This window comes from Anser cygnoides, chromosome 8 (assembly GCF_040182565.1).
Source record: "Anser cygnoides isolate HZ-2024a breed goose chromosome 8, Taihu_goose_T2T_genome, whole genome shotgun sequence".
Classification (NCBI taxonomy): Eukaryota; Metazoa; Chordata; class Aves; order Anseriformes; family Anatidae; genus Anser; species Anser cygnoides.
Window position 1 is genome coordinate 5,118,098 of NC_089880.1, and position 16,450 is coordinate 5,134,547.

At 36.9% G+C, this 16,450-nt stretch overlaps 1 long non-coding RNA gene across 1 annotated transcript in view; it reads left to right on the top strand.

Annotated features, from left to right (window-relative positions):
- Positions 1-1,291, top strand: part of LOC136791411 (uncharacterized) — a 31,468-nt gene extending 30,177 nt beyond the window's left edge. Inside the window, exon 2 of the long non-coding RNA XR_010833410.1 lies at positions 999-1,291. This is a non-coding gene — a long non-coding RNA (uncharacterized lncRNA). The remainder of the gene's footprint in view (positions 1-998) is intronic.
- Positions 1,292-16,450: the final 15,159 nt, after the last annotated feature.

The window sequence follows — 16,450 nt, forward strand, 5'->3', positions numbered from 1 at the left end:
GTGTTTGTAGTCAAATTTATTATAGATTTATATAAAAAAGAAAAGTCGTCTAATATTATGTTATGGCATGAGATCTCTCAACATGCGAAGGTTTGTTAAAGAGAGCTGGTGATGAATTATTCTTTGTTCTTTAACTACAAAATGATAAGAGCACTGTTTAATTTACAAGAAGAATATTTAGGTTATATGTCAAGAAAACTAAGTAGGGAATCCCAGTTAGGAAAACTACTATGAATATCTTGAGGGGAAATCAACGCTACAACCATGCTACCCTTTGAGGCTATGCTGTCTTTGACATTTGGGGAAAAGGCCAGACAAAACTTCATTCCATGCGTAACTTAATGCTTCACTGCACTAAGGCCTGAGTTCTGCAAAGGTCTCTTAAAGTGGTATATTTCTCTGATATGAAAAGAACTGAACAGATCGTGTCCTGAAATGCTTCAAGACCTCAGCTGTCTTTGTGGTAGGTTTATATTTCTGTGGTTTCTGTGCAATATTACTTCAGTAGCTAAAGATGCTGTATGTAATATTTTAGAGATGCTGGATGGATTGGAAGCAGTAATAGATGGTCTGCAGCTTGTTTTTGAAATTATCAGCAATAAAAAAAAAATAATAATAATAATAAAAAAAATATGACAATGAAAATCTAAAGGCTACCCAATGTTTCACACAGCTGAAACTTGAAGGGTACCTAAGAATTTTGCTTATAAAATCAAGAGCAACGAAGAGCATCCAATTCCATATGGATCTAGGCTATGTCAGCTTTAATTTCAGGATATAATTTTGCTACGGTATTCTTAAATATTCAGTTCCTTACCAGATTATGGCAAAATACCGGCTTTGTAGTGACAAAGTGTCAAGCCAGATCCAAAAAGGGTGAAAAGCTAATCTACGAAGAAGTATCCTAGAACATAGGAATCTACCCAGCCCATTTAAGTATCTAAACAAACTAATCTTCTCTTTGTCTTATATAAGTATCTTTAAAATTTTTCTTTTAGGACAGTGCAGAAAGGCAATGGATGATTGACAAGGTGTCAGTGGAGAGTCTGAGGTACTGATGAGTACAGAAGGACTGTTCTGAGATCCAAACATGCGTGTGATTTCATGAAAACTATGAGAATTATGTTCAGAGCGTGGAAAAACTCATGGAAGTATGAATGAAGATGTCACACAAAGGAGAAGAAAAAACAAATTATCTGGGATTTCTCAGTTTGAAAAACCTTTGGAAGAGCTTTCTGTCTGGGTTATTAGGATAGCATTTTCAGTGAAAAAATGAGGTGATATAGTTGAACCTTGTGCCTTTCTTGTGTTGTGATCATTTTTTCTTACCAATTTACACCACCATGTCTCAAACTAGGGGGCATCCTTGAAGGAAGGGATATGATAATATTTGCAACTGCATAGGACCATGCAACCAGATTAGTTGAGAAGGTTGATAAAAGAGTAGAGTTCACTGAGGAGCAGGGCGCAGAAAAGTAATTTAGGAAATGCTGGATTAATCTCTCAGCCCACATGCTGCTCCCTCAAGTCAAGTTTCTCTCATTTCTTTGTGTCTTCTCTTCATGTAACTAATCTGCAGTCAGCTCCTCTGCTTGTACCATTTATCCTGGTCAGCAGCCAAAAGAGTTCTGAGCACCACCTCAGTTAAATCCCAACTAATATTTTTGCAGTTGGATAAACTGGGCTGCATGAAAACCTTCGTCATTCCTTTCATAAACACTTGATATTTTCAGTCATAATCAGGTACTGCATATTCCTTCACTCTGTCCTGAATGCCTGTGGCTTATAAATTATGCAGACATTTACCAGTACATAGCAAAGAGGACTGTTGATTAAATCTGTGTCTGGAAAGATGAAGGAAATGTAGACAAAGTGTCAAAGGCCAAGAGGAATCTACCTAATCTTTTGTGTGTTTAATCTTAAAAAAAATAAAAGGTGCAAAATAAGTCTTCATTTTCCCCTAAAGATCTTGTTCTGCCTCCATGAAAAGAGAACCTCCTCACTGCTCTAAGTCAGTAACAGCACAGTTACAGTTGTACAGTAACAAAATGAAATCCATATATTCTCATGACAGGAAGGAGAGAAGAGCAACTACATTAAAAAAGTATGTGTTAACCCCACTACCATATGAAATAACTTCTCTTGGCACTGCTTAATGAGGAAGACAGAAGCATTTCTCACTCAAAGGCCAAAATTTATTTGAGGATCTGATCAGATTATTCTGCTGTGCTTTCTTTATCATAGTGATCTCATGCCTCTCTTGACTGACTGGATGGGTCGTTAATGTGCTGCAATACCACAGGACTCCCGTTACATTTTTCTCTGTCTCAAGCATGACTGACAACCGAATAAGACAAATTTTACCAATTTGGACATCCTGGCCCTTCTAAAATGTCCAGGATCTTGAATGGGAAACTGTTGCTGAAGGAACAAAGCCAAGGAAAGTCTCAGCAAAAAGGGAGTCAGAAGCAGCAAAAATTCTGAACAACTCTCTCCTATTTGCATTCTAATTTATTATCTTCAGTTATTTATCGTTGCAGTTCATATTGTTTAAACAAAATTGCTCTTAGAAATCAGAAAATTATGGAATCAGAGATGCCTACACAATACAACTCTGTGCCTGGTTGATGAGCTTTCTGACACTGGAAGTTAAATACTTTTATGGTTCTATGTCACTCATGGAATTTTTAAAAGTGTTTTTCCTTTATTTCACTTATGAACACTGTGGTTCTACATTTGGATCCATAATTTGTCTGGAATTAGAAATAATAGTCACAAAACAGGGCACCATAATTTTATGTAGGCTTTCATTGCACCTTTTTATCCCAAGAGAAAATATTACTGTGCATGATAAAGCATAGCTAGGATATTTATCCTAGGTTTGTTCATTGATCTTCATGTTTATTCAGTCACTTCCTTAAGTAAGTGAAAATAATACAAGAGCCCTGGTAAAATAAAAAAAAAAATGCATGTTTCCTCTAAAAATATCATTTCTAAGTCCAAGAAAATGAAATCTTCCATTCTTTCTTGCATAAGGCCTATCAAATACAGATTTGCTTACTGACGTGAAATCTTTCTTTTTAAGCAAACCTGTTATCGCCAACACAATAGGTTCCCTCAGGAAAAAATTGAATGTGAAGATACGAATTTCATAAGAAACAGAAGCATTCATAGCATGAATATTAGCAGAGGTAATTTTTGTTCGAAGAGACAACAGATATATTCTCCATTGGTGCTATGTTCTACTTTTGATTCCATGCCACACTCATCTCGAGTTAGTTACTAATTTTTCATTTCAGTTCTATTTTTACCCTGCATCCTGATCAGCAAAACATGGTTGCATTATTGGGAGAAAATGTACTGTTTTTCTTCTTTTTCACAGAATTTTTTTTTTCTCAAACCATTAGTGTATAATACTACATGCTCAACCATCCTGTTAAACTACTTTTCTAAGGCTTATTTCCATTTTTCCCCTATATCCTCTGATTTGAAGCACATGTATTTTAAATTAAGATTTTGCATTTTTTTTCTCCTTTTTCATTAGAATGTATCTTATATATAGGCAGGCTGGTGAGACCTTACTTATATGTATGCATTAATTTAAGACTGTTGCCTACTAGCGCATTATTTAAAACAAAGCCACAGTCAGGTACTACCAAGTTCTTTAAATAGCTACTTTTTAAGCCCCTTTAGAATACCAACCCTTATATTTGAAATAACACAATTCATAGAAAGTCGTCTATAATAACGTTTAATAACATAGAAATATGTTTTGTTCAAAATAACTGGAGATTTTATGCAGTTAAGATCATAGAAAAAAACTGTAATTTCTGGGATCCACATGATAGCATAGGCATGTTTTTGTGGTTGGGGCATAACTGAAGATTTCAATTTAAAAAAGCTAAACATGGTGTTTAGGGTTTTTAGAAATGACTAATTACAAAACTCTAGGTATTATATTTCTGTCTAAATCTTTTTATATATTGGTAAGCTCTTTCATTCAGGACTGACGATACCATAACAAAAAAGGAAAAAAATACAACAGAAGTTGTATACTCTGCACAAAAAAGAGGAACTGAGCCAATGCCTTTTGTTGTTTGTATATATATCTATGCGTGACATTCAGAGGTAATTTCTGGTTGCATTAAACAGTTGCTGATGAAAGAGGTATAATTCTCTCCATGTATAGATAGTGGAAGGAGAAGTCCTCTCTTCACAGACCGTTTCATGGTAATGTTTTGTGATGGAAGTTGTGTTGCTCCTGTATTATTTCTACCCCATTCTCTGAATCTTTTAGGTACTTTTAATTGAGACCCAAAGGGCTGGAGCATGTTTATAAATCTAGCCCTGGAAAGAGGTTGGAAATCAAGTGCTTTAACACAGAGAGGCACTGGAGATGCTGAGTGAGGCTGCCGGGTCCCTTTCTGCTTCCCAGTAACTCCTGGAGAATCTGCTCAGGCTGCAGATAAATGGAGGTGCATGCTTCTCCGAGCTGTTGCTACTGCACAGGAGAGAAAGATTAAGGCCAGTGCTCCACAGATGTGCTTCTCTTTGTTTTCTTCTGTTCCAGTCCTTTCCTTTCCTACTTGTTCTTTGTACCATAGGAAAATGGCGCCATACTTGTTTCCTGTGTACTATAGGGAAATGGGTTCTAGACATACAGTTCTTTTCTCCTCGCTACATACATCAGCACAAGCCATGTATGTAGTGATTAGGGATAGATGGAAACTTTCTGATGTACTTGCAGGACCAGACATGTTAGGATGTGATCTGATTCCAGATGCTTGTAGAAGTGTGCAGCTAAAGATCAGACAAAGCAAGTAATATAGGAACAGCCAAAACTCCAAAGGAGTAGCATGCTAGAGGAAGCTAATTTAGACATCTAATGTATTTACAGTGCTGCTGGGATGTCCTTGAAATACTGCATTTGTATACTATATTTGTATTTATTGCTAGGTTCCTAGGAATGGGGTTATCTTAGTTTTATTTGGTTGTCCTTTCTAAAGAAGCAAAGCAATTTGTCCATGAAACTATAAAGTAAGCTCTCCAGCAAAAGAAAGCTGAAAGTACCCAACTGCCTGCTCATGGAAACTATTACGTGAGGAAAACGTAATAGTTTATTACGTTTCTCTAGCTCAAAATGTTTCTTCATTGTGAATGAGGTGCAGACATTACCAACTGAAATGAGTAACAGCTTGATATGGAAGGGCTGGTTAAAACAATGTTATCACTAGTGGCTATGCTGTCCCTATGCTGTCACAGCAACGCAGATACCACCCCAGGCTAACATCCAGTTATCTAACGAGGTTTTTCTATGTAGGTTCTCGAGTGTGTTTTGTCATAGTAACATACCCAGTAATGCCCACAGAATGGCTGTGCTTCTGACTACCTCTCATCTGTGACGTAGTGATTTTCTTAGATGACTTCCAGCAACAGTGAAATGGTAGCACTGGTGTAGGTACACCATCCAGGAAAAAAAAAAAAAAAAAAAAAAAAGACATTCTGTAATAAGAGCATCAGAGTCCTGTATTCATTAAAGACTTTGTGCTCAGCCTGTTCTGCTACTGTGGTCTATAGCTGGGATAAAGATGCTAATTCTTGCACAAATAGATATTAACAGATGAAAGTAGGAAGGCATTCTGGATAAAAAATGTGAGATTTTCAAATTTTTCTTGTCCTTCCAAATAACCTGGAGAAGGAATGAAGGAACTGTCCTGCACTGACAAAGCAACAGACCTAGCAAGTCTTTCCATTCCTCATATTGGCAGGAGAATCTACCTTCCCAAGCAAATCCAAGCCTGCCTGCAATTGAAATGCCTGATTTTGATTTGTTAAAGAACAGATGCTCAAAAGTAAGTCGGTATTCCCTAAAATCTTTCTCCTGATTGTCTGCAAAACTGGGATTTTGTTGTTACTTTGGTTTCATAGCGCAATACCACTTATTTCAGCTTTACTACTTTCTCACAGTAACAGCAGACATATAAGCTGTTTCTCAGTGGACTGATAGATAAAACAGGGTTATTTTTTTAATAATGTACTATTAATGACAGGCAATTTCTCAGCTTGAAATACTTCTGTTGGTGGAACATCTGTGCTGAGTGCAACAGCTCTAACATGTACATTATCAGTATTCAGTAGTACAGTACAGGTCCTGAAGAATTATTTGGAAAGCCTGTTCACCAAATATATCACCCTGAGTGAGGTCCTTTGTTGAAAAATGCTTCCAGCTACTATAAGAGTATTCAAATAAAATACTTTTATGTGTCAGGAAAATATCTGGAGTCCATCCATGAATGGCTGGAAACAGTGAATAGTATATTACCAGTGTCAAATATCAAGGATCCAAGTCTAAGTAATTGCTCTTTCTATATGCAGAAGAGTCTAAGCTTTAAATAAGAGTTAAATATTCAAAAAATTGATCCCAAAAACCTTCATTGGGGTGCTAAACATATTTGATAGTGTCAGGAAGATTGTATGTCACATATTGTGGAATAAATAAAAGAATGAGCTAGTATTTTTCTGGCTCAAAATACAAAATAGATTCCAAGGCAGATTGTGACTTTTAAAAGTAGTTTCTCTGTGAATGGAAGAAAAGGAGCCATGCCAGAGCAAAGTTCCCAGGGGAGCTGTAGCTGAGTCAAGTTTCTTCTTCTGGAGACTGTAGAGTTAAGAGGGTGAACTTAAGAGCACAAGATGTGATCACCTCTCCATCACATTTCTCTATGCACAAATTTTCCTCTGTCCTGGGATTCAGTTTGAGCTAAATACCAAAATTATTCTTCTCCATATTCCTTTGTAGTGCAAGACAGAAGAAACTTATAAATACTGGAAGCAATATTCATTGTTTTACTAAAAGATTAAAGTTTAGATAGAAGTTCTGTTTATTTTGGAGGGCAGCCACAAGCAAAGTTGATTTGCTACTTCAGTGCCAAGTTCAACTGCAAACAGACAGCAATTCTCTACCCTGACCACAAGGCACATAAACCCTTGAGCTAGCTAAGGGAAGCCCCTGTTTGTGAAAATCAGTGTGAACATTTCAATTTATGCAGTCTATATACATTTTCATGTGTTTGTAATGTAGAATTCTCCTCCAGTATTTTAGAAATATTTTAATATCATACAGCTGCAGCCCTGGCTATCTCTAAAGGCCTGAGCCTCAGTTAGCAAGCATCTGAGTAGCTGAGGAAGATTTCATTTGGAGTTGTCCAGAACTAAATGTTGCTCAGTCTGGATAAACTTGCAGTGAAATGGCAATAGCAACATAAGGCTGGATTGAGTCATGGACAAATTCTGTGAGACACTGGACATTGGTCTCTGAGCATTTATGAAATATGTCATTGACATGGGGTAAAACATACAAGAAAGCACCAGAGGTGTACTCCAGACAGGTCAAGTGCAGCACAGGGAGTGACAAAAGATACTGCAAACAAGTACTCAAAGCTTAGTTTTCTTTGGTGTTCTCCACTACTTCCATTTAATTTACTTGTTTAAGAGGCAAAATATCCTAAAAGCATGTTTGAATAACGAGGAGGAAGTTCCCGAAGAATACTTATCCTCCTAGCCTTTCTTGTTCCCTCACTAGTCGTCTTCCAAAAAGGAGAAATTACTGGATTTAGTTCCAGCTGATTTACACTTGGAGTGCTCTTCTGTCTGTTAGATGGTAGATAAAGAATTGTTGATGCTAGTTCAGAGTTCAGATGACATAAAAGCGGATAGCTGCCCAGATTTGAATATAGTTGGCATTGTCAGTTCTCATTTCCATTCCTCGTGTGGGCTAACTGATACAGGACCACCATGCAGTAGTTTAGTTTTGAACCAAGAGGAAGTCAGAAGTAGCAAACTGGTTTTTTTGTTTGTTTTTGTTTACTTTTTAGTGTGTTAGTGTGTCAATAACCACTTATGAACATTCTCTCTCATCTTTCTGTGATGAAAAGAACATGACACAGCCCAGCTTGTCTCTTCTCAGGGAGCTCATTTTTATGCATGATTTGCTGTTGCGAAAAATACTTGGTGCATGCTCTCAAATTATTTTGATACTTCAAATCTTTGATTTTACAAAATGCATGCATTTATGAATCTTTCATCAGCTTCATTTTTCAAGAAAGACTCTTACTCTGATGTGGACATGTGTTTCCAGTGTTGGTAACAGTAGAGTCTTTATAAATGTAATACCCAGCCTTTGGCTTACAAACAAATCTATTTTTGTCAAAAGCGTAAACCTATATACAAATACATCATTAACTGTATTAAATGAAAATGGCCAAGGTGTGAAACATTTGAACACAAACATGCAATGTTCAACTTGAATAGAGTTTATCTGATGGTTGTGACAGTTTCTTCCTGTTGCTTGTCATTTCAATGCCACTTTTGGAAACACCGGTTTCTTTCAGAATACTTTTAGCTTTTAGGAAAAAATATGTATTTTATTTATAAAAAAAAAAAGTCTGTTTTCCCCTGAAAAAGTATAAATGTCTACTAGTAAACGTCTCCACAGCATCAGCGTTTATTTTTCAATGTTGCAGTTTATAACTTCCCTTAGTTATTGTGCTTCTACCTAGAAAGACTGCAGATCTCTTTCCAGTTTCCAATTTCTACCCAGTTATTGTAAGCAAGATATTTTCATGCTTAATGGTCGCTAAAGCAATGTATAATGAAGGAAAACTTGAAGTGCAGTTTCGCTTTTATAACAAAGGCACGAGGGGAATGCCATTACAGCTGTGACGTTAGGTGTCCTCTGGTAAGCTTTGCACAAGCAACTCTTCATTCGACACTATATATAGAGAGAGAGGTTCAATAGCATACTTCAGTGATATCACGCTCCTTTTCAAACTTCTAGATGCAGAGTGTGGCCATATGCAACCTGCTGGCAAAATCCTACAGTTCAGAAGTACGTAATATATTGGACCAGAAGAATTTCAAATTAATATTTTTCAAAATGAAATAATAATTATGCTGATATTATAAACTGCATTGCAGAATGTTATATGCTTGGTAAGAGAAATATCTGTATTATCTACACTTATCCACAACTCAGCAAGTATATAATATAGAATTTTATGACCAGAGATTTTTGCCTTACTTTGAGCCCCAACCATTCTCAAACTGACTTCAGTGGTGCAGACCATATTTCAGCAGAAGCAATCAGTTACTGATTATGAAGCAGTTTATTTGGGACATTTCTCCAGATTTTTGAGGTTTCCTTTTCTAAACATTAAGACAAGCTTAAACTTTGGAGAAGGTCCATAAATCAACAGATGGAAAGAGTTTACAGATCAATGGAAATGACTTCTGATTTTTTTCCATTTCAACCTGTTTATTTTTTTTTCTAAAATAATGATTTTGTCTGTCAAATAAAGTGTTTGCAAATGAATATTATTGATTCTGGAATTCCATAAGATTTTTTTCCAAAATTGAAAGTCACTGAAACTTCCCTCCTCTTATGAGCATTTCCATTTTCCACAAGCTGCTCTTTTCCAATAAAAAATAGTGGTGTTATTTTTTTTTTTTTTTGTAAAAAATGTCTGTATGCCCTCTCAGTATGAGATATACCATCTTCTCCTTCCTTTCTGCTTGTTAGCAGAATCAACTGCAGCCAGAGTAAGGTCTGTGTTAAAGATGAAATTTGAAATTACTTGCACTTCATCCTGAATTTTATGATTCTCTTTTCATTCTTTATCAGTTGTTACTTTTTCTTGAATATGCCAGAACAGACTTTTATTTAAGGTTTCCAATAAATGGTATGGGCTTCTGTTTCTTAAGATTGAATAGGAAATATTTAGATAGTCCTTCCTTTCTTTCTGAGTGTGAGGTTGTGCAGCTGTAAGAAAAGCCAGAAAAGGTTTAATTCATAACATTTGTGCATTTTTTTTTCATAGAATTCTGCAGATGTTCCTTTCTGGTGTGGCTTTTTATTTGGCTTTGCCTCTGCTTTGTTCTCATATTTCAAATTTCAGTATGAAGTAATAAATGACTGTGGTACATGGAGAATTTACAGATGGATCGTGATTTCTCTTTTTCCATACCGTTTTGGAAAAGCTATATTGCATTTAACTTCTGACAAAATTATTTCAAAAAGACTTCATTGGTACACATTCCACAAAAGCTGAAGTTTAAAATATAAACCATTGATAACAAGAAAAATAAGGACTTTTCTTCAGAGGCAGGAGCCTTGAAAAATGACTAGTGAATTACTAGGGTAAAAGCTGTGATGAGCATCAACTTAAAGAGTGCAATCCTTTATGAAAACATTGAGTTACATTGCACTTCCAGTTGTCTCTGAAATATTACATATTTTACAGGTTTTCTAAAATGAGATGTTCACTGGGATTAGGTAGTCATAGGCTGCTACATTCTCTGGCCCCCTCTGCAGGCAGGCGAAGCCCGAGAAACAAAGCAAAGGTCATAACTGTGCCTATACTGGATCAAAAAGAGGTAAAGAGAGCCTAAATGTGGGCATAAAGCCCACCTACGTTGTGCTTGTCACAAAATGCTGAAGGCTGTTAACTTGCTGCTGATGGGTGGGAGGAGGGAACGAGAATGCACATTTACTGGCAGCGAGCCCTCTCAGGAAATGGGAGCAAGGGCAGTGACTGCAGCTGGCCAAGGGCAAACCACCACAGCCAAACTGGAACCCGCGTCCACAGTCCAGTATCCTGCACGGTGCTCCGGGCTGTAATGTCTAACCTATGAAGAAATCTCACTGGCATGTTTTGCAGGCAATAACTAAGACTAAATGACTGTCATGGTGGAAGCGTGAGTTTTCTCTCTGAGGATGGCTAAATACCTAATAAAACAGGGCACCATCCACTTCTGGTTTTATGTCAGACCTACTGACCTAAGGTGACTTAAAAATGACTATCTTTAAATAGAAGTGATTGCCTCTCAGAGCCATACAAAAGTTTTTTCTTCTCCTTGTTGTCCTCCTTTTCTCTGTTCCTCATGCACACCACACACACACAGAAGAACACTGCTTCTTTCTTCCTCTGGAGTGATACCAGGAGAGAGTTTAAAGCAATTTCTAGGATTTAGAATAAACAGGCCGCACACAGATAATGAGATAATACCAGCCACAGCACAAGGTTTGGTAACAAAAATACCCTGCACGTTGAGTTCTGAAAAGAATAAATTTTGTATTAAAGAGGAAAAATATAATGAAGAATTAAAAGCACTAAATGATAGCATTAGTCACTAAGCTGTTGATTTTTCCTGCAGAAATTCCTATCCCATAAGGAATGTCATCCAATTATAAAGATGTACAGAGCACGTAGTGTTTTTTTTTGTTTGTTTTTTGTTTTTTTTTTTAAATTCTAGTTGGCTATTTTTTCTCTTGGAGAAATTTCCCCTTGCTGGGTATGAGCACCACAGGTTTTTACCAAGATCCCCCTCTTTTTCCAGAAAGTGGACTGTGTTGACTGGCATTAACAAGCACCCCTTTATACCTTTCCTTCAGAGAGCACAAGGATTCCTTTGAGCTCTGTAACGAAGGCTTGTTCTTCCTGAAGTTTACACAGTGGGCTAAACTCTGCCCTGGCTTACAGCACTGCGACCCCATTGAGCAGGTTCAGTGGGGTTATGTAGGGATAACTGAACATGACCTCCTGTCAGGCATTATAATAAACAACAAAAAAAGAATTTTCTTTTCTTACTTAGTTTATAGAGGTCCATTTTCACTGAGTTGTTTTAAAGCTATGTCTTGGGAACTTCATATTCTGAGCATACCAGTATAGTATCTTAAAAGCAAGTTATTCATGGAAAGCAATGATATTTTATCAGATGTTCTGGAGTACCTCTGCAACAGATTTCTTTATGCTCATTGTTGTGGAAACAAGACTGCAACATGGTCCAGAAAAGCCTGTAGCACTCAGAGTTCTTCATGTGCACCCTGTGAGTTAGCTCTGGCCTCTCACTAGGAAATATAGATATTTCCTGTTTTGAACGATGTTCTTGAGCCAGCAAGAGAGTGAGGGAAATTGAAAGTAGCAACTAAAGTAAAATTGCATTGCTTAAAGATGTAAGGTGTTTTCAATAATAAGATATTCTATTTTGTTGTTGTTATGTTTTGTTTTACAGTACGTTTTCTGTAAATACTTCTTCAATCCATGGAAATGTATATGAAAGTAAATGTGCACACTCAATGAATATTCACTGGGAAATGTGTCAGGCAAAATATGAGACTGACTTGCTTGCCTCCCTCAAGAATGGATGTTTAGTGTCAGCAGCTTTGTGCCGCAGCACAATTTTTGAAGTAATTGTTGCCTTACTGAGTCATTTTGCACAAGAGAATGTTATATTTCAAAATGATTTTTTAACCCAAATTACATTGCCCCATACTTCTCTCTCTCTCTTTCTCCCTCTGCCTCCAACCCTATGCTACTGAGTAATTTCAGCTTTCACAGGTTTAAGTTTATGATTTATTAAAGCTATTGCTATTTCCTGAATATCTCTGGAATCCTTTCAGAGGAAAGTTCTGACATGTCCTTACAAAGACAGCTGGAAGCTACTTAAATCTGGTCCATTAAAATTCAACTGTAAATAAAATTTATAATTTCTCACTGCAAACAGGTACATTTCTATATTGAAAAGAGATGATCACATACAGTAGACATGAAACAAAAGTCTGCAAGAAAGTAAGTCTATTTCTTCTTGCTATTACTATGCAAATATCAAATTATCAGCTCTATGGGACTTAAATACACCTTCTTCGGGGACAATCAAGTATCAAGGGAATTACTCCTCATTTAAAGGAATAGGTCAAGAACTGCAGTAGTTCAAAAATGTGCTCTTAATACATTTCTCTGGGAAGGGATGGTTAGCAATGTATTAGCAACTACACAGGCAGAAAGGAAACCCTGGGATAACAGACCAAAAAAAGTGTGAGGAAAAAGGTTATTTCAACGTGTAAGTTGAATGATTAAGTGGGAATCAGCCTTGTTATGATGTTACAGACTTTTTTTTTCAATTTTAAAATTATTCCCTAGTTGTTCTCTACTTCACTAATTGTCAGCTTTGCTGTGGGGTACATCAGGGATGGACTGTCCTCACAGATAACTCCTCAGATTTGGGAGCCACATAGAAAAGAAAAAACAAAACCCTCTGGATAGCCTGACTGCTGTGGCAAACACTGTATAAAGGCTGCCAAAAAGAAATGGGGCTAAAAAGGGAAAAGATGAATAGGTGTAATGATGGATAGATGAGAGGGAGTTATTCATAGCTCTGAAACCATGAAGAAGAAATTGTTACTAGATGGGAGACAGGAAGAGCTTGTGAGGTGCAAGCCATTAGGCAAATAAATGACATAAAGTTACAGGTGTCCTGTGTTCTACTGCATGAGTTAGTCCTGTTAATCCTTGTCATACCTTTTCAAATACTAATGAGTATTTTCAAATCCTATTTATAACTGATACAGAGGCTATGGAAGATAAGTGCATACGATAGCAAATGAGTTAGAACTTCAAAAGTGTATCTGCAAGTAAGTTCTTGGGTATATTGTTTCTGTTGTCTTAGTGAAGACCATGTTAAATCTTTAATGGCCTTCCTCACATTCATTATTTTCTTGATATCAACACTTAAAAGTCATGAGCCTTTTGCCATCTCTGCTAATCCTGCTGTACATTGGCCTAGGTAAAGGAAGATCAATTCTTTGATTCTTTGTTCCGACATGTTAAAAGTATCCTATTATTTGGTGTGACTGATCATTTAGTTTTTTTTAGTCTTTGCAGTGGGTGACCTCTACTGAGCTACTTTATTTTGAACTTAGGCCATCCAGATTAATATTACAGGCTGTCTTAACTTCTGGGATTCTACAAACATTTGCTACCCAGAGCTGTGTGTGTTGCTCAGACAGCTTTCCAGACCCACACACAAAAGTTCCATTGAAATGAATAGCTCTATTCATTTGTGAAAAGGAGGGAAAGAATCGAGAAAAATTTTAAAAGGGCCCTCAGTCCAGTTCTGTAGCTCCTACAGAAGTCACCAGCTTTCGTTATAGAACAAACCTTGCTATCCTAATTGTTACAGTGCTTTGGCTATGTCTTAATTGCTCTCTTTGGACTCCTTATGCTCCTGTCTGGGGTCTTTTTTAAATATCTCCCTTACTAAAACACTGCCAGGATATGACAGAAAAAGCAAAAAACAGGTCCAGGCTCCTCAAACATGAGGAGATTTAGAAACAGAAATAATCCCAGAAAAGTTAATAGGATTCAGTATGCAAGTAAAATTACCTACATGCATGTTTGTAGGATTAGATCCAAGACATTCATTATTAGCTGTAAGGTTTAGTAGTTTTTGTCTTCTTCAAGGTTCTCAATTTTTAGCCAGAAGGGCTGATTGGGCACCCCTAGATCCACAGTGACGAAATTAAGGGAAGAATTATAAGTGACAGCAACAATTGTTCTAACCTACTAATTCTAGTGAAGATGCAAAAAATGGAAGGTTATTGCTATCACTCCTCAAATTCAACCGAGTGAAGCTTCACCGTCATTTTTGCAAACTAAGATTTTTTTTTGTAAAAATGGTGACACATCGTTCCTTTGAACAAACAGTAAGCCTATATGCATCTGTCCTATTGGAAATTTATCCATTAACTCAAAAAAATATATATATTTATATATACACTTTTCCAGTTCTTTGTTTCCATTTTCACAAAGTATTGAGGCACAACCGAAAGAGGATTTTCTTCTTTTATAAAAATATAAATCTGAGTGTTACTAAAGAATAATGTCTTTTGCCATGACATAGATCCACATTAGCCACAGAAGTCGAAGGACATGCTACTAAAGTAAATTCAGATCTGGCCAGTGTGATGAGTTTCTGGAGACTGTCTTATTACTTTCTCTAGTTTTCCTGTGCCATTGCTTCGTCCTCATCAACCACTTGACAACTGCTGCCTTCGCCTGGTGGGGCTTTATCCCATTCTAGTCTATCTAAGGTGTTGCTGCAAAAATCATAACGTTCTATTCTAACTACTTTTCCTTACAGCATCTGGATCCCATTTATTGACTTCCCACCTACTCCCCACATAATTTTCCTTGTTTTTACCTTCAAGATGCTGCACAAAGCAAATTTGCTTCTGCCAACACCCTCTTTTTCATTTCCTTTTCTATTCTTTAATGTCCCACTTTACTACTGCTTTGTCTTCTCCTCCCTGTCTTATTTTTATTGCTTCCCATCACTGTTTCTTGAAAATACAAGTAAATACAGAGGGATGAAAATATTATTTTAGCCTCTCTCTTTTTTTTTTTTTTTAGAATTAAATTCTTTTTTACAACCTTCCAAGGAAAGCTCTTGTAGTCACTCTTCACCCTCTAGTAACTGAGCTTCCCATTTTTTTGTATAGCCTGTGCAAACTCAGTTGTGGGATCTTTGGAACCTTTACTTTAATGTTCTGAATAGCTGTGTGTTTTTATGATACCACAGAGGTCTTGGGAGCATAGGCAGTGAATGTAGACTTTTAAAAATGAGATGACAGTCTAAAGGGAAACACCAGTGTTAAAATTCAGCAGGTGATCTTCTTGATCTCATTTCTCAAGCCATCACTGCAAAGCAATAGTGAACCTGGCCTGCCTTCCTTTCACATCAACATACGTCAGGCAGACTTCCAGTAAGATGACTAAAGAGATGCTGGGGATACCGGTGAGGGGCTTGTGCTCCTACACCTTGTTCCACGCACAGATGATCCTGGAAGAGAGCTTACAGCCTTTCATCGTTCATTGTTCCCTGATAGCTGAGAACACCGGCTTTCCAGATGGTGGCCAGCTGTGTATTTAACCGGTCTGTTTTGGGCTTGGGATGTGATCCCTTTCATGCACTTCAGCGTCAGGAGAACTGGATGTGACCACATCTTCGATACAACACCTTGGAGACCTGTTACTGTTGTCAGTGTTTCACTATTTAATTTTACATTTCAAGGGGAGAGGTTAGCTCTTTGTGTGTAGTAATCACAACAAACCAGTTTATTTATCTTGTTCAGCCAGCTTAATGGGGTAGAAAATGCAAACTGCAAATTTTAACATCTTCCTATTTTTCTCTGTGTCACAAACAGTAATTATTGTTAGGAACAGATTGTACTGAGACAGAATTTCCAGACATAAGAAAGATCTGGTCTGAGAAATTTAGGTCTTTAGTAACCCAATCCTGGTGAGCAGAAGCCTCTTCCAGAGGATGATAAAACTTAGCTGCAAGAGATCGGTGCATGTTGCTCTCTTCAGCCAACACAGTTGCTTATAGAATATTCTACAGCTACCCTTACATATATAACTCCTCCATTATGTCTGGTTCTTGTAAGCCTAATGCGATCACATATGACTGTTCAGGAGAGCATTGATACCTTTAAATAATGCAAAGAAATAATTGCTCATGTGTTTAAATGCCAGCAAATTACCTCCCTTTTTACAATCCTCTATGCTTTGGTATGAGACCATATACATAACCTTAATTTTAGTCAAGACATTAA